This window comes from Anomalospiza imberbis, chromosome 1 (assembly GCF_031753505.1).
Source record: "Anomalospiza imberbis isolate Cuckoo-Finch-1a 21T00152 chromosome 1, ASM3175350v1, whole genome shotgun sequence".
Lineage (NCBI taxonomy): Eukaryota > Metazoa > Chordata > Aves > Passeriformes > Viduidae > Anomalospiza > Anomalospiza imberbis.
The window spans coordinates 42,351,960-42,375,570 of record NC_089681.1 but is presented as its reverse complement, the minus strand read 5'-3'; the positions used below and the strand labels follow the sequence as shown (position 1 = coordinate 42,375,570).

At 40.1% G+C, this 23,611-nt stretch overlaps 1 protein-coding gene and 1 long non-coding RNA gene across 2 annotated transcripts in view; one reads left to right on the top strand and one right to left on the bottom strand.

The window, feature by feature from the left end:
• SPIDR (scaffold protein involved in DNA repair) overlaps positions 1 to 23,611 on the top strand; it is a 194,455-nt gene that overhangs the window by 82,290 nt on the left and 88,554 nt on the right. The window lies entirely within an intron of this gene.
• On the bottom strand, positions 11,680 to 15,284 carry LOC137473453 (uncharacterized). The gene is made up of 3 exons (XR_010998815.1): positions 15,088 to 15,284; positions 13,184 to 13,256; positions 11,680 to 12,002 (listed from the first exon to the last, which is right to left on the bottom strand). It is a non-coding gene; the product is annotated as an uncharacterized lncRNA (long non-coding RNA).

The following is a 23,611-nucleotide window of genomic DNA, read 5'->3' as shown; positions in this document are numbered from 1 at the left end:
ACAGCATCCTGAGATGTCTTGAAAAAGTACTCCTCTAGTTACTGCCCCAGTACAGCCTTCTGGAACACCAAGTTTCTCCAATCAGAAGTTTCAGAACAATATTTAGAGCATTAGAAGTCCTGTACAACCACTAATTTTACCTTTGGGGATTTGTGTTTGGAAAGCCAAATCACTGATGTGGCGCCAAAAAAAAAAAAAAAATCATTACTTGGCAGTATGTAGGAAGGGGGGTGGTTGTGTGTATGGGGTGGTGGTTTATTGTTTTGTTTTGGTTTGGTTTTTTGTTTGGGGTGGTTTTTTTTTTGGTGGGGTTTTTTTTCTCTTTCTTTAACCTTTTTGGACTTCTGAAACATTACCTGTTTTCTCTCTCCTTGGTGAAAGAGTTAAAAATAAAGAAGCCTAGTGAACTTTTCTGTGGATGTTTTTTGTTTTGATGGTTATCTTCCTTTTTCTAAGTCTTATTTTTTTTTTCCTGTAAGCAGCACATGTTTGCTGTTGAGCAGATCATGATAGTGGATTTTTGCATGGTCTTCTTGACAGTCATTGTCCATAGTCAGTCCAAGGTCCTTGGTTGTCATAAAAAACAGGACTGCATGTCCACCTTGACACTGCTGTTAGTGCAAACCCAAGCACATCTGTTAGTACAAACCCAAGTCTGTCAGCGTCTCCAGCTAATCTCTTGTAATGTGAACAGAGGCTATAAAGAAATATCCTGAGGTTCTCTGAGGTATTGTTGGGACAGACATTGAGGATCATAACTACTCCCAAAAAAACCTGGCAGAATATTTGCAGTGCTGCATGCACACAGTGAAAGCACCAAACTTGAGAACACTTAAGATTCAGTATAAAACCATAAATTACATTGATTGTGTTTTCATCTGTTTTCCCAGCATGGCTCAGCATGTCTGTCTTTTGTGTTTCCCAAAACCAAATTTCTCCTCCAAGCTGAGGTTTGTTTTTGAGAAACGTGGGCAATGCAACTATGTGAGATTTGTACATTGCATTTGTGCCTTACTGCTTGTCTTCTGGTTCACTGAGCTTGTCATAAATATTAATTTCATAGGGCTGGTAGTTTTTTATGCATTGTGAATGTACAGATTGAGGAAGAGATAAATTTTATTGATATGGGCTGTCACTGGAATTTACATGGTTTGTGTGCTTAAAGGAGCTCAGATTTGCAGTATATATGTATAATAATCATTCTTTGAATTATTTTTGAAGACATTTGAATGAAAAGACATTTTATACAATATAGGATTGTTCTTTATTATATTCCCAAATATTTCTTACCTTCCATCTCTCACACAAAACCAAATAAGTTGCCCAGTATTTTCTTTGTCTTTTTGCAGCCTCCTGTGGTTTACAGTTTGAGAAGTTCTGCATGAGGTGATTGTCTAATTTTGCTGGGAGATATTTGACCCTAGGAGTTTGCTTTTGAATCCTGCTGCATAGCAGGGATCTGTTTTCTAGCCATACTCAAAAGCAAACCCATTTAAAAAACAAACTTCAACATAACACATGATCAGCTTCTAGAATAGTCCACCCAAGTCTTGAGAATTGCCTTTGGTTGTAGGTCACTGCAGATACAACTGCAATTTCTTGATTTTTGAGGACTGATGCTTACCTAGGGAGGAATGGAATCCTATTAGGTTTACTGGTTACCCTGAAATTGCCCTAAACACAGCTTGAGGAGAAAACAAGGGGGAGAAGTTATTTCCACAGCTCGAATATAAATTACACCTTTTTTGGAGGGAGGAGGGAGCAACTTTTATGTCTATTTAATTTTAGATTAGACTGCATATGAAAGTATTATTTTCCTGTGTGTTCCAGTTAATTGGTTGGGATTCTTTACCTTTGATCATGAATCTTGTTCTTTGGCAAAGCCTTATATATTGAAAACTGCCTTCCTACAAGAGGTCTGAGATTTGGAAATACATATAGTCTTGCATGCAAAGCCCTTCTCTACTTATTAAACTCTGAACACCCATTTTCTAAATTAATATAGGTATTGCTTGGGTTGCCATGTTGATTTTTTTGAAGCCTTTCTTGGAAAGTACTTTGTTATCACATTAACAGCTCCATTGATATATTTTGGCTATGTCTAAGTAAAGCCATTTTCCATTCAGAATGTGCATCAAATATATTGATTAATATATTTGATTTGTTATTAGTTGTATTTTAACTGCTGTCATAATGCTGCTGTTTTATTAACTATACAAGAACTGTGGATGATTTGGAGGAAAATACTTCCCTGCAAACTAGCAAGACAAAATGCAGCCTTTTAACGTATAACCTCATCAGATGTTCAAACTTATATAAAATGCCTATATTGACATCATAAATATGTAGAAGCCAGGGTAGTTAGTACATGTGTTTTGTTGCCCCTTTCACTGAAACTGGGCACGACGGCAGTCCAATGCGTGAGGGCTGGAGTCTGGAATGAGATGCCCTCGGGTCCGGGCATGGAGACAGCGACATTTGCCTCCCTTTAACTTCTGCTTTGACTTTCCCCAGCTTCCTCAGCTGTTTTGGAAGTGACACGAGCAGTCACGCTGGCGCTGCATTCACTAGCATATATTGTACGTGTGGTGCAGAACGCGTTCCCTTTGTCGCATTTCCCCATCCGTGCGTGCGCTCGGCTGGACCACGCCAGTCCTTGGACTGTGCTGCGCTCTGCATCGATTCAATCGCAGGCTTCGGAAATAAATTATTCTGAGTTATCAGGGTGGTTACAAAGGGCAGCGGTGGGAAAGCACCTTCCTGAACAGCATCTCCACGGCGCTTCCCAGGGCGGTGGGATGCTGCCCGAGCCCCCCGGCCGCAGGTCCGTGCCCTTCCCGGCAGCTGCGGAAGGTGGCAATGTTGTCAGCTGGAGCCCAGGAAAAGCTGATCTCACCGAGACAGCGGCAGCGCGTATTTGTCCACAGCTTTCTCTGGCGTCAAAGCTCCACATCCGTGAAATAGGAGCCCGCAGCAGGGATATTTGTTCGGCTTTGTGCGCCATCGCTTTTGCACAATTTGGAATAACTCGGTGCGCTCTCCGTGCTGGATGTGGGGATGCGCCTGAGGCAGGCTCCGCGCTGTTCACACAGCTTTGTTGCCCGCAAGGCTTCTCCGTGCTGGCTGCCTCTGAACTTGCAGACCGACACCCATCCTCCACCCGGGAGAGCGAAACTGAGCTCTTTAAGTGAAGTTTCATTTCTGCAAAACACTTGTAAATGTTTCTGAAACGCGGTGTCATTTTCTGCCCACTCCCCCGGGATGTTTACAAACTTTGCTTTGAATTGAGCTTACCAGGGGAGAAACAGAGAACTTCCCTGCATGTCACAGTCACGTTAAGAGCTACCTCCTGGCTATGACAGGCTTTTAACCTGTTGAAAGCCTAACAGACCTGTTCCAGGCTTTGGTGGGGATCTCTCCTCTCCTCTCCTCTCCTCTCCTCTCCTCTCCTCTCCTCTCCTCTCCTCTCCTCTCCTCTCCTCTCCTCTCCTCTCCTCTCCTCTCCTCTCCTCTCCTCTCCTCTCCTCTCCTCTCCTCTCCTCTCCTCTCCTCTCCTCTCCTCTCCTCTCCTCTCCTCTCCATTTCAACTAACACAGTGAAACTTTTTAACTTCTCCAAATTATTCTCTCAAAGACTTTTGTGTCTTGTGATTTTTAACATTTTTCCCGTCTAATGATAATTCTTGACCCTTGAGGGAAAGTATGAGAAAGTTCTTTGTTTATGTTATCCCATTATTTTCCTCCTGACTGTCTTGATGCTGCACTGGCAAATAGAGCATTGATTTTAAATTATCACGGAACCTTTCAACACATTTAATCACTGGGTTCACCTCTCACTCTGTGTTCCTTACCAAGCCTTTCTGACAAGATGTAATAGATTTAAACCATTTAGGAGGTCAAATGGGACAAAAAATTGAAATATTCTTGATGTACTTTATGGTAAGCAGCGAGCAAATAGGATGATATTACTTTGTAATTCCCCACCTTCCTCCTTAACTTTATTTGCAACACAGATGACAATTTTTGTCGGACTTAGTGTCTAGTTACCTGTTCTTCATAAGACAGGAAAGCAGAGCTAAGGTAACTAATGCTGTACAACTTTGGAGACGGTGAAGTTTTGTGTGTGTGTGTGTGTTTGGATCTCCTTCCTGACTCACATATTGGACATGCTATTCCCTTAAATAGACACTGAAGGTTTCTGCAATTGCTTTGGTCTCTGTTAAGCAAAGATTGTTTGCTGGGTACCAAAATCTGTTGCTGTGTGGATACTTTGCCTACCACCGCTCTTCACTGTATTGTACAGTGGCCCAGTAGTTGTCCAGGAGAACCATGGGCAATTACTCCTTAGTTGCAAAAAAAATGTAAAGGAAGACTTTCAGAAACTAGCTGGGATTTTGAACAGTTAGTCTGGCAGAAACTGCTATGTTCTGTCTGTCCAATTCAAAGCCAGCAAAAGCTTTCTCTTTTGCTGTGCTATGTGGGAGAATTTTCCGTTTCAAAATTGAAACTGGAAAAAATAATCTTCAAGTTCAAACAGGAGAATTTAAGATACAGCGGGTTGTTCCACTGTAATTTTTGTAATTGTTTCTTTTTGTAGTAATAGTCTTATTACTTTAAGAAGAAAGTGAAATATTTCACCTTGGCACTTTCTTTAAACACTGCTGAGTAATGCAGTCTCACATTGTTGCAATAATAATTTGACTCAGGAAAAGGCTTTGTGATCATAAAATTTTCATGTTAAAGGAAGTAGATGCTACACACAATATAAAGCATGGAAATAAACACATTTAGAATTTTGTCTTCTCTTTTCAAACCAAAGGAAAATAAAATACTTCCCTGTGATTTCTAAGTGTTGTTAACAAGCCTTCGTAGCTATTAGGAGCCTAAAATAGTAAACAGCTCAGTAACAAAATTATACTAATAAACCTAACATCAAAATTACTCTACAAAGTTATGTACATATGGTTCCATTTTACACAACAAAAGGAAGTTTTCTGAAGTCCATTTGCCTAAAACAAAGGCTTTAATGGAATAGCATAGTGATTTGACCTCATCTCTGCTTATCCTTTTTTTGAATGTAAATATGAATGCCAAGACAATTAACTGGGTAATTTACCCAGGCAGACAGAGCAGAAGTTCTGTAGGTAAGCCCTGCTTTAAGGGCAGGTCGGCTGCTGTCTCCTGCTCAAGTGCATATCGACCTTCAAAGCATCTTAGCCTAGGGATAGTTCACCCTCAGGAAGTTTAGTTTAGATAAGCATCTGATTTTTTTTGGGTACCGAAATCTGGAATGCAGCAGCAAAATCTGATGAGCATGGGCTCTCATATATGAGTCAGCAATGGGGCTGGATCCACTCCTGTTGTTCAGCACTTCCACTGCCAGGCCCAGCCAGGAGCAGAAAACAAGAGACGCGTGAGAAGAAAAACGAGGGAGAAGAGCAGGCAGCATACCTCAAAAAAGTATGAGCAGGCTTCAAAACAGAGTTTGTGTAGGTTGTGTGTGAAGGTGAGGAGCTGTGAAGAAATACACCCCTTCTCCCAGTGTGGCCTTCCAAAACCTCAGGGCGAGTTTGGTTCTCAGGAGGCTCTTGGCTTAGTCCTCTGTAGGTGGGGCTGTGCATCATTAACACCTGGAGTCTGGGCTGTTTCGCTTGCCAGGTGTAAAAATGAACCTGTGAAATAAAGGGGTTTTTCCCCCTCTTTCTGATGCTTTGCAGTTAGCAGCATTTCAGGTGTCACAGGGCACACTGATAGCAATTGAAATTTTAGACTTGGAGAAAAAAACTATTCACAACTATTCACTCGAACGGATAGTTCTTCCTTGCAATCTAAGCAAGAAAGATAAGGAAAAGTAAGCAGGATTAGAGAGTTGATGTATTTTTTGGAGTGATCTCTGTTTATCACTCTATTTTCTGATCTTTTTTCCTCTGCGCCCATTGTTTTCTGAACCTTGTTACTCACAAATTGAACCCTTTTCTGTAACTTAAAGAAAGTGGCTTCTGCCTCTAGAACTCAGGTGAACTGCTGTGGTTCTGCCACAGCAAGTATCTGTCACTTTATGTAGGTGTTTTGCTGAAAATGAATCTTTAAAGTATTTGTAGTCTTCTGAGGCTGAATTTCCAATCTAGTGTCCATTTCATCTGCAAAGATCAGAGCACTTGCCAGATTTTGACAGGAGAAAGTTGACCATGACTGGATGGTAATGCATGCCTGGAACAAGGCTTGTAAATCACAGGTTCGTGAAGCAGCCTCCTGAAAACACATCTGAAAGCTTAATTCTGTGTACCATGCATAGAAGGAAGTTCTTGTGACTTCATTCATGGTTTTGGCATCCGAATGTTATTTCTGGTGATAAAAGAATAATAGAATGAATAAGCAACTGAAACACAAGAGAAGAGAGTGAATTTAATCTTCAGGGAAGGTGAGAACACACCCCAGTTCTCATCACTTCTGTATGCCGTGCCTGTTCTAATCTCCATCCAAACTTCAATACTAGGGATTAAATTGTCAATCATTTTTAAAAGTTCATCTTTCAGAAATTCTAAAGTCTACTTTTCAGAAGTGACCTTGTATTGATTTGCGTGTATTTTGATAAGATTAATTTTTTTTTAAAAATCTGAAGAAAAAAAGGGAAAATTTTAAAATTCCTAATATATACCTGAAAAAAATCTCTGTGTATATCTAGCTTTACATGTAGTATGAAATAAAAAATAGAAAATGGAGAAAAATGTCAAGCACCATAAAGTGTATAGTATTTTTTAATGGTTACAGGCCACCTTAACTTGGCTTAATTTCAGAAGGTATTAAAGGACATATTTCACTTTCTTTGCTATTAAGCTTAGGAAATTGAGCAGTTCTACTGAGACATTACTTTTTTTTAGGTAATATAATATTTTTGTTGCATTTCTTCTTCTGTTTTTTAGAAATGGAAATGTCTTGTACTTTTTTCTCACGTTGTTGCAAAATACAAAAAAAAGGTTATTATTTTTAATAGTCATGTATACTGAGGGTATTCTTTTTAATAGTCATGTATACTGATGGCTGGCTGTTGACATCAGTGAAGTTGAGTTCAATTTTTAGGTGTATATATTAAAGTACAGATCAGCTGGGTTTTTGAGCTGACTGATGATTAACTTTTATGAAATAAAATTAATGAGTCTCATTGTCAACTTCCTGAACAATATGGATTTGTTGGTCACTGGGATACTCATGACCTCTGGAGAACAGCGCAAAAAAGGTGGCTTTGGGTTTTCTAGCTGGTCAGACGTGGCCAGCTGGTATAACAAAGGCAAGAACACTTGGAGGATGTTCTTACCAGGAAAGCAGTGTGTTTACTTAGCCTGTGGTTCTTCAGAGAGCAGGTTTCCCTAAAAAAGTTGTAGGTGGCATGAGGTTGGTCAGAGGGCAGACACTTGTTTGACCTTTTGGAAACAAGTCCTTACACTAGAAGAAAACCCAAACATGTTTTTATTTCTTAAATTGCCACAAAGGCAGCGAGAAGCTGAGGAATTGGGACTGAGAGATGGCTGCAAATTTTGGACTCATCTGGATCTTCATGTGTAGAACTGCAGCTGCACAGATGTATAACCCTAACAGCCGATTAATTATGATTAATAGTGAAAGTAATGCAACTGTCTTGCTTAGTGCTTCCAAATCTTTATTTTTTCACTGGGTCAGTCAACATTGAGAAATTTGTATTTATTATGTAAATATTTGGGGGGAAAGTGATATATATGAACACTTTACTACCACCAGTCATATGCCTTAGCTATTCAGGATGACGTTTGGCTTCCTTTGTATTCCCTGGAAAATTATGATTAAACTAACATCTACACATTAGGGTTTTGTTGGTTTTGGAGTGGTGAAATTTTGTATTTTACACTTCTTATAGAGATGTGAAATAGAAGGGTGTCTATTGAAGAGCTCTTTCTTTGCATCCTCTAGAAATGAAGGTATTTCTATATGGGTTCTTTTTCCCCACCATATTTCCTAGCCTAACATCCTGCTCCTTTGGCATGGTGGAATTAGGATACTCTCAGTTTTATCATGGATCTGATGGCAATTGCAGGGTTTTTTTTTCTTAAACACTGTCTTTGATACAGTGATTGACTAAAATACGCAGAGATTCTTTTTTTCCCGGCAAAACATTTTATAGAATCTTTAAAATATATGTCCCAGAAATATCAGATTAAGTGGACTAAATGCTATTGAAAGGAGTAAACTCCTCCTGCTATCGAGGAGTAAACCCTCAACTGAAGGACTGCAACTCAACCTAGAATCTCTTTTGTGTAGTTTTAGCTACCAGCCAGCTCAAGAGTAGAATAAAATAATGCCATTTAATAATGTATTCTTATAAGTGAAATTAGAGAGGCGAAGGATTGAAATCCCACTCTGTGCTGTGTTAGAGGCTAGATACTGGATGAAGAAAGAAGGAAAGGGAGAAGATCCGGGATGGATACAGGCTGCCTGCCTCGGTATCATGTCATGTATCTCGTGAATGTCTTAGGAGTGAAAAAACAACCCACCCTGCAGCAGCGCGTCCCTGTTTTCCCTGGCACCCTTCTGCCGCCTGCCTTCGAGTGAAGAAATCAGAAGGAAAGGGAAAGAATCGCCAAAGTCAGCGCCAAAGCTGATTGGAGCCCACGGGGGGGCTGAAGTTTATGCGAAGCACAGATTCCTGTTTTAGTGGACGGGGTACAGGGATACGTGGGTATGGAGCGGCTCTGGTGCAGCGTGAGCCCCAGGTCTCCCCATTCCATTCCAGGTTTATTCTGGCTCAGGGTTTGTGGGGAGAGCAGGAAAATCCCGGGAGCGGGGCACGGGCCGGCGGCGGGACCAGCCCTGGACTTTCCGGGCTCGGCCGCCGCGGGAGGAGGAGGAGGAGGAGGAGGAGGAGGAGGAGGAGGAGGAGGAGGAATGCTGCCGCCCTGACGTCAGGAGCTGCTCCTGGGAATGTTTTGCATTCCTCTTCCTGGCAGTGGTCAGGTGGCTTCCAGCAAGAAGGAAGGAACAGCCGCTTCCAAAAAGAGAGGAAAAAAAAAAAAGAAAAAAAAAAGGGGGGGGGGGGCATTGAGAGCGCGCGGAGGAAAAGAACACTTTATAATAAAAGTATTGTGGGGGAGGCACTTTTATTAAAAGCCAGATTGGGAATTGGAACCAGATGTTCTGCATTCGAAAGCTGCACGAATGTTAAACGCGTTTATTAATGACTGTGATGGCTGAGGTATTTGGCTGTCTGCCTCGCTTTAATCTCATTGCTCCGTATTAAAAAACAGTTGAGAAAAACATTTTTTGTACCCTACTTTAGGCAGCTTCCTTTATACAAATATTCATTTAAAAAAAAAAAGAAAAAGGCAAGATTTTTTGTGGGAGTATAGCCACATATATGAAAGCAAGAAACAAGCATGGAAATGTCAACATTTGTCTTGTTCTGTTAGTTTTAACATATTTGTTGTGCTGAAAATTATTTTCTTGAAATTTTGTTTCCTTCTTGATTTGTGGTTGTTGGATAACACACATGATGTAAGCTGGAGAGGTCAGAACATGCAATTATTGCTGTTCACAAAGTACTTCCTATTCCCTTAACTCTCCCTCTTTAAAGTCCCTGTCAAAGCCTGTGTTTAAAGCAAAACAAGAGCAGATACTCAGTCCGAGGTGAGTAAAGTGGGAATTGCATTCACCACAGTCAGTGCTTGTGAAATAGCTGCTTTATCTCCTTAGATGGACCCAAGTGCATGTTATATCTCCATTTCAAGAGCAGTTTCTCCACCTTGGCAGTGCTGCACGTTTGGGAGTACCGAGCACCAAGAGCTTCCAGGGGGACTTCTGGTTTGTGTCTCAGTACGGATGAGATACCTGACACCACCACAGCCTGTACAGGCACAGGCAGATTTGGGGTATCCCCTAGCCAGGCAAGAATCCTCCTCCCACCCTTGGGCTCTGTTGTGTGCAGATCATCAGATTTTTTGTGTGAAATAAGGACTGTTGGAAGGAGAGATGGAGCTGTGCCGTGTGTGTGGCAATGCCCTGAACCCGTGCCTTCTTTATCCACTTGAAAGGGGAAAGAATAATTTCCTCTGTAAGCACCAAGAACCCACTCTTTACATGGTGGGGCATGGCTTTTTTGCATGAATTCAGACTTCCTTGGACAGGGCACAGATCCTGTCTAGGGCTGGTGGAGCTAAGCTGCGTCTGGATTCAGGCTGGGAGAGGCCATACGAATAAAATTGCACCAGAGGGACTTGCCCTTGTCCAGCATGGTGGGATTTTCTCCTTAATTCATCCTAGATTTTCCTGTCCATTGACGCTGCATGAAGTAGTATTAGGGTGGAGTTCCCAAGCTCTTTGCAGGCAGCGTATTTGGTGGTGTTGCAGGAAGCTGGTGGGACGGGGAACGTTTGGTAGTTTTGGGGAAGTTTCCTTGGGCTCTGTGCCCGGGTCAGGTGAGGCCCAGGAGCACCCATGCGTTTCCTGGTACCGACTGAAGTGAGCAGCAGCTTCCTGCTACAGGGTGGATGCTCTGCTGAGGAATTTCCAGAAATGCTGAGAAGTGCTGACTCATAGCTTACAGCCTGTCTGGGCTGAGGGGAGGTTTTCAAATCCTTGGCTGAAGCCAGCAAAAAATGTTGCTGTAATGTACTGTTTTATTTTTAGCAAGGGGGGAGGTTGTGTTGCTTAGGATGAAATGCTTGTGAGTGGTTTCAAAATGACAGACAGTTTTAAATTTTTTTTTTCTTTTCTATTTTTAGAACTTGGAAAACAGGTTGTTTTGCTAAAATACAGACACTTCTCTGTTTCCCTAGTAAATGGGTTGTTGTAAAGGAGCCTTAAGGATTTCATGCAGGAAGACTTTTACCACCACTGCAGTTCAAAATGTCCTTCAGGGTAGGAAATACTGAAGTATTTGAGACTGAAACTCAGTTGGCATTTACTTGCATATATTTTTCACTTCTGCCGAGGTGGGACTGCAGCTCCAATTGTTGGAGCTGAAATGTAGCCAGGTATTTACTGCTATTACAAGATCATTGTAAAAGCTTGGTGCTGGTGTTTCATCCTCCCTTGTTTTTAGCAGTCACTTCACAAGTCATGTGCTGTGCCTTTTCGGTTTTCTCTTTCTGAACAGAAAATGCCCTGTAGTGTTTTCTGCTGACTTCTGCCAGGAACAAGATTGAGGGAGGAGTCCTTTCAGGTTGTACCACCACTCAAAAAAAATTTGGTGATTAGATTGTAAGGGCAAAATTATTTTCTTCTCCTTCCTCCACTCCCAGCACCTCCCCCAGTCAGTACATTTTTTTAACATATTCTTGGGGGTGTGTATTGTTTTTCTCTTGAGCAAGCAGTAGTACTTTGGGATGATCTCCAATGTATGCACTGTCCCAGAGAGTATCATAAATGAAATACAAGTTTGTATAAACTCTTTTGCTTCTTATTTCTAAAATTTGTTGTCAGTTCTTCTTCATTTACAGCTCTGTACCTCTGTCTATAGAGCTGTTTGCAGCCCGTTGTTTTTACACCTTGATAGAGAACTGTGATTCTACAAATGATCTGCAGACTGCTTCTAACCACAGTGCTAATAACTTTTGAACCTGTAGCATAAAACAGAATATTTTGCAAATATCAAGGAAAAAAAAAGTCAAACCCACACCTCTTACATCAACCCTGCAGTGACTGAAGGATAATTCTATGCAGGAAGTACAGGAACATAGAACAAGGCTGTTTCCATGATGTGCTCATTTATTAGTTCATCACTCTGCAAAAGTCCCAGTCTTAGTAATTTTAAAGTAAATACAGTCTGCACACAAGCTGCTAGTGATTTTTGTGGACAGAAAGAATTGTAGGCTGCACATCTATCACAAAATTTCACAATCAAATCCACTAGCAACTCCGACCTTGCTAGCTCCCCACGTCTAAGAGAAAGCTTCTTTTCCTACCCAAATCTGCCAGTTCCTTCCAGGATTTTATAGCAGCTGCATAATCTCTTTTGAGAGAGTTGTGTCCTGGCACCTGCCACTATACTGGGAAAATAATATAGGTCATACATTATTTCTAGCCACCTGTCAGTAAACTCAGGACAAGAGCCATGAACTAGCAGCCTTGCATGTGCCCCTTTTTAGATTGATGTGTCATCCGACCTGGGTGGACATGCCTCAATTGGATTGCCTGACTTCAGATAACCCATTCTACAATCCTCAGCTGCTTGACCCTATTCTAGTTTGGATGAGGCACAGAACGTACCTTTTTGTGAAGATTCTGTCCCCAAACTTATTTTAAAAAATTAATTATGCATGAATGTTGTCCAGCTTTCCAGGGAACATCTTGGTACGAAATGTATCAGTGTGGTGAGAACATCTCATTTTACAGTCAGCTTTTTGAAATTGAATCTGCCCTAGTCCTTTCTAGTAATATTATGCTACACACTCTGGTTCCTGTCTCTAATACAGACATGTCCTGCAAAGAGCTTTCTGCTTGTGGCAGTGTAAGCTTGTGCTTTCTCACGTATCTTTGTGTCCTAATGCTCCCTGTTCTTGCATAGTTTTCTGATCTCTCCACTGTTTGCTGCTAGTTGCACTACAGTCTTGGTAGCTGCGTGAAATCTGAGCAATTCATGTCTATGTTTCAGTTGCCTTACTACTTTTTGTTATTGTGTCATTGTCTTAAATAATTTTTACTTTTGATCTTGCAGAATTTCTTTTATATTCTTCTGGTAACTTCACTTAGGGTCACCATGACAACATATTTATTTTTCTAGATTATAGTGAGTGCCCAAAAGAGCAAAAAAGACAGATTAATGGTAAATCTTGAGTAGTCAGTTGCTTTATCATTATCATCACTTACGTGGTTGCATTAGCATTAATTGTCTTTTGCACTGTTTGTCCATTAGTCTCTGCTGGTGTTCAGAACAATTCACTTCAAGGAATGCACTGTGTAGTACTTTACTGTTTATTGGGTGGGGTGGGTCATACATTGATTTATAAATAAAGATGAGATTCCAGAGGTAAAAAATAAGACTTTCTAAAAATTAGTAGTCAGAATTTGAGTATCTTAAGTAGTGCAGTTAAGTCAATCCAATTGTTTTGGTAAAGGTTAGAGGAACCCTTTGTGAGAAATTTTAAAGAATACAGACATTAGACATGTATGTGTATGTCTGCATATGTGAATGATAAATTTTGAGAATGTAGACTGACGCTTATAAACAGTTTGAAGCAGTGGGTAGAAATAAGTCACATTTTGTTTGAACCAGTAAATAATTCAGGGAGACTGAGGATAGAAAGAAGATAGAAAGAAGGAAGAGATGGTTAAGGAGAAATAGCTTGCCATTACTTTATGAAGGTCTGCAGGTCTCTCAGCCTCATCTCGACTGCTACTAAGCCTCTTCAGTCAACTTTTCCAGTTCTCCTGGTTTTTACGTCTCGTCTTTGAGTTTTATCCAGTATTTACTTTGAATTACTGTAATGATTCCGTGTGTAATCTAAGTTAGAAGCTGTGTCGGAAACTATCAGTTAAAACTTAAACTAAATTAAGGTTTGCCTCCTGCAGAGAAGCAATGATTCAGATGTGACATCTGCTGTATGAGATACATCCCCGTAATCAATATGTCAAAAAATGAGTATATGTGCAGCTGCCAAGAAGACCTGTGCCAACATTGCAGGTTGTAAGCCGAGGGCTTCATTATGAACTCATTTACATATGTTCACATCAAGAGTATTGTGGGGTGTGGAGCTTCAGCACATGCCAAAATCTGGTCATCCCTGTGCCTGCCACTGCTGTGTACTGTGAACAGCATCATTTGGTGACTTCTTCTGACTTCCTTTCCTTTCATTCCCCAGTCTGGGGAATCAAATTTTCAAAATGTCTGTGCCTCTGTACAGCTGGGAAAATTTGTCTATTTTTCTGCTTTCATGGCCTGTCTGAAATGGATCAGGTAGGATGGATCAGGAAAGGATGCAGGATCAGGATCAGGAAAGGATGCAGGTAGGATTGTGCATATAGAAGACAAACTTTCCAAGGAACAAGAACATAGTTTTTGATACAGACATGTCTGTACTAGCAAATGATGTGGTAGGAGCAGCTTTGTGGAGTAGAAGCTGGTGTGGAAGATTTGGTCCTGCTGTAGGCATTGTGGGCCTTTATTCCAGACAGGCTGTAAACTGGTCACGTGGCCCAAATGCCTTTTAGCAGTTGGAGCACATCTTCAGGTTTAGTTTCATATGAAAAGAATCCGTCGTGTGAGCTCAGAAGGCTGCTCCGCAATCCAAACCAAAGCTCAGGGAAGATGGAGAGATTTGCCACAGAAACACAGCGCTGATCTGAACCGCAGGACTGGTGTGGACACACCCATGAATGACCAGACATCAGACCAATCCATCTTTCTCAGTTTGGCTTGCTCTGAGAATTCCTATTGTCATACACATTCGCAGATGCACAGTTGCAAACAGAAAAACCCAGACAATAAGCTGCTTTTTAAACACTAAGGAGAAAAAAAGAAAAAAAAAAAAGGGGTGGATGTTCAGCTTCTAAGTACCTGGGTGTTGCTCCGTCTGGTAATGGTGACTGTGTAGCCATTGTTGCATCTGTCAAAGTTCTAGACCTTGTCTAACTGCATCCTTTCTCTTGTAGAGTCCTTAAAACTGTGCAAAAATACTGACATTGTTCCCTTGTAGCAGGTATGTATTAATTTGAAAAGAGTTATGTTTTCATTCCCATGGCTACACTGGAAAGATCTGACAGCTTTTGCCATACCATATTACCTGATGGTACAGCAAACAGATACTTGGAATGATAAGTAGGAAAACCAGTCTTAAGCACTGTAACTTTATCCAGAGGAACAAGTTCAGAGTTTACCATGACATGGACACTTAGAAAACACTTGTATGTGTGAGCTGTGGAATGTGAGATGGTGGTCCTCTACCCCATTGCCTAAATCAATAATTCATGGTTCTTTTAGGCTTTGTTTTGGTGAAGTGATAGAATAGTTATCCCCTGGATAGAAGGAAGTGCCCACACCACAGCAATTGCAGACTCTTGATTTCCCAGCATATGGCTCAAGGTTTGTTTCCAGAAGAAATTAGCAGGTTCATGGGACTTTTACCTTGTTCCTTTACACGGCCAGGTTAGAGCCAAGAAATATAAAGCAGAGCACAGCAACAGGTCAGTGAGACCCAGTCAGGTGCCTTTGAGCACACTGTTTACAGCTTGTTCTTTTGAATAGAAGCTTCAAATGACCAGCCTGCAAGTAGCAGATTTTTAATAAATATTTATTGTATGCAAGTGAAAAACTGACTTGTCAATATGTATTTCAATATATAATTGCCCGGAAACATGGTTGCAGTAAGATTCAGTATTAAAAACTGAGCTGAGAAATCAGTTGGTGTAGCATACAGAACAGAGGGTTGCATTACAAATTTTTCCCTTTCTTGTTTTCCTCCTTCCGTAGAGAATATGCATTGCATTGAGGACAGAGAAGCAGAAAGTCTTGGCAACTTCTAGTGTGCCAGAGACTTTGTTCTGCTCAGTGAGGAGGGGTGCAGTTCCCAAGGAAGATGTCAAATGCAGTAATTGATGTTCTTCCTTCATATGATGGATACCATCTGTATTTAGAAACATCTGAGCTTGTGCTTCAGTAGAAGTCACGTAGCATTTTTACTGGTATAGTGTAGAACTTGAGTGTTTTTATTCATGATACTTGAGGCTTTGCTCCCAGACATAGTTTACAAATGCGTGACATTCCTTTTACGTTTCTAAGTGAAAAGTGAGCCAGGGTGAGCAGGAAGGACATTCTGTAGCTCAGTGAATCTTAGCAGTTTTTCATTGTGTCATATTTGTTTTTATAGAAGCAACTTCAAACTAGGGCAATATGAGTAGCAAATGAGTTTTTGCCTCATATAAAAACAAACATGATCAGAATCATCCTGTCTGTAAGTTATTCATGGAGTCCATTAGTGTCAGGATATACAACTTTCCTCTTTTGACAGCTTTTCCTCAGAGTTGCCAAAATATAGTATCTTCAAAACAAACAATGTTTTTAGTTTTTACTTCCTTCTTTGCTTCCCCTATTTCCTGAACAGTGAAACACTAGTAACCTCATTTGAAATAATCTGTGTTTGTATCTGTGCCTCTTATGGTTAGGATGTGGCTCCAATAATTCGGCGACGTAGCAAGTTACTTCCCATCTTTGTCATGTAATATATCTTCCTGGATTATTATTCCCCTTTGTTTCAGAATATAAACATCAGCAAATATTATCTTGATTAATCCTCTCCCTTCCTTCCATCTCCTCTTTCTCCTCTCCCTGTTTTGAGAAACAGTAAGAAAATGCAAGTTTATTCTTTGCCAGCCAAGAACTACTCATTTCTATAGGGAAGAATGTCCCTTTGGTCTTAAACGTGATCATTTTATTTTATTTTCCAAACTGTTAAGAAAGAGTTAATGGCCTGGAACAAAGATTTTAGGTTATAGCCTCACATTTCTCAACAATATACTGTATGGACAATTCCATGTTCTAGCAAATATTTTTTAAAACTTTTAAGATATTGTGAATCTGATTTGGGAGTCAAGAAAGAAGATGCCAGGTAGCCTGGATGCCTAACTGTGACAGCATGGAGCCAGAATGTTTTCTTTAGGCAAACCTATATTTATGACAGTGCATGAAGCCTCAACTCTGCCAAAGCTCTCCTGGTTTCACAGTTTGTCCAGGGACAGAGGAGGATCATATGCTGTGACCTCATATTCTGCCACTGTGTCATAGTAGCCCTTGTCACAGAGCTGGCTGTATGCCAGCCACGTGGTCAAAATCTCATCCCTTTCTCTGTCGACTGTTGACACGTGCTCAGATGTCTTGTAGTGTAAGGCAGAATCATAATCAAAGGCTACTAGATGAGGAAAAACAGACTTTGTTTTCAAAATATTCTTTACATTCCTGATTTCATTTGGCTTATTCCACAGGCTTCCCGTAAAATCTTCAGCAAGGTATCTGTTGTGAGTCTTGATCTGGCATATAAAAAAAAATTAGAACAACAGTGATTCTCAGTTTTACTGGAATATTAGTAAAGAAAATAATTGTTAATTAAACAGTGGCCTGGGCTTGAGGGAAGGCCAGAAAAGGGGAGACTGGGGAGAGTCAAAGTCTGCTTTTCTTAAGGCCTTTGAATGAGCTGTGTCAGAAGCTGCTGTAGTTCCCAAAAGCAGCAACACATTGAGAGAGACTTAGAGATGCTTATGGCTGCTCCCTCTTGAGATCTGAATCTTGTGCTTATTCTCTCTAGAGGCATGTGCAGTCTTGTCCTAAGGATGTATTTGTTCATACGGAATGTGAGAATTTAGGACACATCTAAATTTATTTTCTGCCAACTAGCCAGAGAAATTTGTTTTGGATTTGAGAGGAAAGAAGAGAACTTCAGATTGTACCGAGTAATTTGTCTGTGTTGTAAGCAGTAAAGAGAGACTAATTAAGGAAAGTGTAGGTGCAACATAAAGAAAATTGTAATTAAGTATGTACAGTCTATGTCAGTAGCATCCATTTTCAGATAGAACATGAATACACTGTGAACTTTGAGACATTTTAGTTTATATACTTATGTTTTACTGACTAATACTATGTTCATTTTCTTCCTTTTATATTTTCTGAGTATGTACATGTAATCTTCAGCATAAAAAGCCCAGTATTAAAGACCGATAAGCACGATGTGTAATATTCAGAATATTACAGAATTAAATCATCATAACAAACCAAAGCAAATTGCTCTAAGCAATTTCGGAAGCTTCTCTAACAGGAAAATCTTTCTTGTGGAGGAATAGCTTCAATAGCCGGGCATGAAAAGTGAATGAGGGGATAGCCCACCCTTGGTTTTGATCTAGGTTTCCTGTTAAAGTGGCAGTGGAAAGTGTTTTCCCGGAGGAGGATGTATGAACTTCTGATGCGTTTGCCTGAAACTGCTGAATCCAGGCATTGTGCCTGCATTTTGGCTTGTTTCCCATTGTGAAAGTACAGCACAATCTCCTGCCTGCTACTCCCTCTGAGCTCGATATCCTCATTAAAGAACAGGGAAAAAAAAGGGGAAAACCCAAAGAGATCAGTGAGTTCATTTGCATACCATGCCAGGGCTGGCACATGGTTCCACACGTGATACAATAGTGAACTTTTTTCGTGAGCTTGCTACAGCCACTGAGAGACATTTCAAACTGCAGAGATAGGAGGCTGCAATTTTGTATTCAGAAGCAAGAGTGAAAGTGCTTCATAACGCAATTGCCTAACGTAAATAACATGTTTTGCATTTAGTCAAACAGAGAGCTGTGACAGTATTCAATGTTTATTGATGTTTATTGTTTTGTTTCTGTTTCTTGTTATTAATGCCTGAAGTATTTGATGCTTATTATCATTCCTGTCTTAATGACCTGTGTTCCTGGGAGTCTACAGTCTAGCTTATGACTTAGTGAGGTGGAAAGGCCAACGAAAGCACCTAAAATTATCTACATTGATGCTCATCTTATGCTGTGACATCTGCTTGGACACTTTTTTTTTTTTTCAGTTGAAGCTGGATTGTTTTATGGTACAGTTTAGCTCCATTCCTGAGCAAAAGCCCTGGCTGCTGCCTGGAGGGTGGAGTGTGTCTCCTTGCCATTTTGCCTGTCCCATCTCCAGCATACATCACACCCTTTTGGGAGCAGTTTCCGTTCACCAGCTCTGCATTATTAATTCCCTGGGTTAGCAAACTCAACCACAGCTCACAGACAAGCAGGGAGCAGATCTAGGTCCCCTTTCCCCTTTTTAGGGTTAACCAGCACGTACATATATTTAGCTGAATCATGTAGCCTTCTGATTTTGTCTGAGAAATTTTTTGTGGATGCAGAAAGGGTTTCAAGATAGCATTTGCATCTTGTTTTCTGAATTAACCTACATCCATTTGACTGAAAGTTGCCTGTAACATGTTACAGCTTAGTGACACACAGGTGGGGTGTTAACCTCTTTACATCAGCCAAGCCAAGAAAGAAGGCCTCCTTGTTATAAAATATGTTTAGCACATAGCAGACTCATACCTATGAAGACTGTAGCTTGTAGCGCACCCTGACTGAGAATAAATTGCCTACTTACACGGATATAACTATGTCTGTATAGTGAAATACAGTGTTGGTTACTGAACTGGTAAAGATGAAGTGCAAGTTCATGTAGATAGATAAAACGTTGAAAGATATGTGTGAACACAGGCTTGTATGCAGATATATTGGCCCTCATTAGAGCACTCCCTCTATGAAAGGTCCATAGTGGGTTTGAAGGACTTCTGGAGAAAAAGTTTAGTTTTGTTTGGGCTGAAGGAAGATGTAGCTGAGAAGAGAAAATGAGCAGTATGACACACAATGGGAAGAAGTTCCCATTTACAAGTCTGTTGAAGTAGGGTGTGTCTAACTCTTCTGTCTTCATAATTTTTTTATGTTTTAAGAATACCTTCATGGGGCATACATTGCTAAAATGACTGTTTCAAGGTAAGAAATCTCCATCATTTCCCAAACAAAAATTAAATTCCAGGTCTTGTATGGCAGCACATAACTATTGTACTGTCTAGTCTACTCTATTCTCAGGTTGCTTTGTGTGTTTTTTGTGATTATTCACATGCATGATTGATTTTCAGTATTACTTCTTTTCCAACTTAGAGCATATATGAGAGGGGAAAGAGTGCAAATTCAAAGTAAATTGAGTCTGTTTGCTTCTCTGTTTTCTAACATCTCTTTTCTCTAACATGTCTGTTCTCTAATGTGTTTTTAGTTACTGTGAACACTAATCAATTTTATGTGTGCTTTAAGAAACTGCATCTCCTGAGGCTTTTCAAGGAGCTGTGAGACTTCTCTTTACTTGGACTCAGCTGAAAATACGAGACGTGTTTATTATGATCTCAGTTGTTCCTTAAAGGTCAGAGCACCAGTTTAATTTATGACTCAGCACTCTAGTTACTAGAGCCTAGGTAAAGTGGAGACTGTAAATAATTTTCACCACTGTTTCTGAATTTAGAAATGTGTTCCTTTTCCACACAAAAAACCTCTGCTTTTTTAGTGAAGTGTTACAATCAATGAAGAATTTATACATTTCTCTACTTTGTAACAGCTAAGTAAAGAAGGAAGAACTTCAGTCTTGCTTGGGGTTTCTTTGTGGCCATATACTTTTAAATAAGTGCTTAAGGAGGTTGTATTACAAAAGATAGATTTTGTTTCTGGTTGTTGGAAAGCTGAAATTTTATCTTGTGTTTGGGAAACTGTATCGGAGTTAAAGTAGAAATAAAAGCACATTGCGAAGATCAAGATTTAGAGGGAAAGGTTTAATCACAAAACAGTAAAATACAGTTTTAAAACAGAGTCTGCATAGGCTGATCACAGAATCTTGGAATTTTTGTTTGTTTTATGGTTACCATTAAAGCAAAACATCATCACATTTCTGGGAATCTTGCGTGATCAAGGATTATAACATTGAGACCATGTTTATATTCATTTTTCATGGAATTTTTTTAAGCGAATACTTATCAGTTAGATGATTAAAGTTCCTGTTGCCTGCTACCATCCAAGCACATGCCTGGCAATTTTTGTTCTTGCTGGATTCTTCACTGTTACTGTGAAAGGCACTCCTTCCTTAGTATCTGTGCTTTAAACAAAGAAGTTCAAAGCTGGTGGCTGGATGACAGTGAAATGAAGAAATAGCTTTAAACCATTGTAGTTGACCCAATTCCAAGTAAAGATAAACCTTTCTGATTTACAATGTGTTGTGTTTTAGCTTGGTCCGCTCTCTCGGGAGTTATGTCTGAAAAAAATAAAATGTGAAGTGTATGCTCAGCTCGGTTTCAAATAGAAAAGCACAGAAGCAGCGCTTGTCAAAACTCATTTTGGCCCAGGCAAATAAGCTTTCTGCTGAAGGGAAAGAAAGGAAACTGAAAGCCTGACCAGCTGTAGCAATCTTAATAGGAGCTAATATGTGCCAACCTCAGCAGTGTCAGGACTGCTTGCTCAGAAAGAGGTGGGGGTTAAAGTGCCCAGTACTGATGCTTCTGGCTGATGGTTTTGGGAAACTAGGCTCTTTGTTTCTGGGACAGAAACCCCTCTTGTGACATAGCACTTTCCTACTCCTCCGTGAAAACTTGAACTCTGTGATAGAGTCCTGCTATGTTGCTTGTGAGGTTTACAGTGCTGTGGTTTGATCCTTTACCTTGAAGGTAACTTGAAAAAGGTCTGTCCTTGTACATTTTCTCCAAGGCTAAAAGCATCATTTCATTTAGTAAGTCCTTCTGCTAGGAAGCTGATGGAAGGGTTTGTGCAATAAAATGTCAATAGCCCAAACAGAAACATTTGCCATTTGAAGCTACTTGAACGATTTCACTGTCCTTGTTTTTTAACTCACACTACTGAGGGAGGAATTTTTTTTTGGAGTTTTTTCAGCACTTACCAAACACTTGGCTTCAAAGGGACACCAAATGCTACTAGATTAGTAAATTAAATTCCACTGGTAGCTATAAGCTCTTAGAACTTTAACAATTTTTTTAAATAAGGCATTTTTTAGTCCAAATAATTTGTAGTTGTCTCACTGTCTGACACTGGATCTTGACACATTGTGTTATTAAGACTTACTGTGTTATAGCTTTGCATGACAACTTAGAAGGATACCCATTATTTCCCTGTTTCCACTGGAATTGAGTGGTAGGTTTTCTTTTGCCTGCATTTGTTCACTGGTTTGAGGAGCTGTCTGAAGCTTCCTTTGTTTCCCTTGCAATTTCTCCCTTGCACTGCCACATCCCTTTGTGCTTTATTTATTGCCAATTTGTTTGATTAGATTAAGGAAGGATTAAGGGATCCAGAACCCTTGACAAAAGACAACCCATCATTTATAAATGTGTAAACATAATGTAATTGCTTCTTAATTCTTTGTGTTAAATAAAAAAGGGGATTCTTCAGCAGATAAACCCTGGGAGGTTTTTTGAAAATCAAATGAAGGCAATTTGCTGACTCAAAGATGTGTATGCCAAAGATGAGGACTTATCACGCACAAAGCTCAGGTTTTAGTTGATATGAAGAGCTTCAGGTACTTTGATCTCCCTGTGATCCAAATACATCTTGTCAGTCCACACTGATTTCTAACCATTTCAGAACTCCTATAGTGAATGGAGGTTTTGTCTCTGCTTGGGCAGTTTTGGATTTGCCATTAATTTGTAGTTTGATGCTCTTTAGGTTAGCAGTGGTAAGGGTTATAGTAAGAAGAAGATTAATCTTTTATTTAAAAACTTAATGTTGAAAGGCCCTAGCACTCATTTTTCTTTTATCTCTACCATTAGCAGACCTGTACTAGTGGTGATTCTGGGTGAAGAACCCTCATAAAAGCTTAATAAAAAAAGAAAGAAAAGGTAACTCCTGCCTGTAAGCTGAGTTAGCCTCCTTGCATTTGGGGTTTTTTGGTTTCCCAAATAAAAAAAATCTGAAACACAAGAGTAAGTCTGATTCAGCTGGACATTGAGAGAACATACTGTGTGCAGTCCTGTAGGCACTTTAAGAGAGCGTCTCAATGAAGAGCAGAAGAACCCACTTGTGCAAGTCCTATCCGTTTCAATTTTATAATCTTCTACTATTTGAAACTTAGCATCTTGATCTCTAGATTTCTTTTAAGGTATTTTTGCTCCAGGTCATGTGAAAAAGAAGGTGAGAAGCCGTTCCCTAGACAGGACCATCCTCTTACACTTCCGAAAAGCATTAGTAGTAGAATGTTTCACCTTCTTTATTCTTTTATGGTTTGGCATGTGTTATTTTTCTTCTTTCTTTGGCTTTGTTGCCTATACTGCATATTATGATCAGGACTGTTTATTTGTATTATACCTCACAGGTCTGTGACTGGATAGTTCTGAGCTAGCTACCTGCAAGAAGCTGTCTGTGCAAACAGCAAACAGCAGGGCTTTGCTTACGTGTCTCTGCCAGGCTGGTGTCAAAACAGTGCTATCAGAAATTATGACAAGTCAGTGGCAAAGGTTTCTGTTGGGTTTTTTTTGGTTTTTTTTTAACCAAAGACCCTGAACATGGACTGCTAAGAAGCCATTGAGCTTTTGCCATGATCACTCATGTTTTTCCCACAGAGTAAATAGCTGCAGCTTCTCTGTTGGCCACAAGACAGTTGAAAGGAGTTGCAGATTCTGCTCACTGCTTTGGGTGTAATGAGCTTCCTTGTAATGAGCACTACTTTAAAGAACAGAGTGTGTAAATTCTTGCTCTAAAAGACCTGAAATTAACTCTGGATCTAATTGTGAATGACATATGCTGACATGAGATTATGCAGAGCAGTTGGAGGAAAGCATTTAGATTGCAATGTTACTGCTTGTACTGTCTTACTTTGCCTCCGATTCTGGCTTGGGATTGGGGCTGTTTGTGCTTCAGTTTTGACAGGAACTATGTTCCATTAGAAAAGCAATCGGAGCAGCTTTTGCATACACAGGCAGTTCCTGGCTGTCTATTACAACTGCAAATGAACAAGTTGCAATTAGCACAAGCCTTGAAGAGCATGTTTCCTTTGGAAGTTGCCTTTTACATGTGTCCTTTAGTGTAGGGAGTTTTAGGGTATGAGGCAAAGGATGATACATTAGAGGATTTTCCTGGGAACA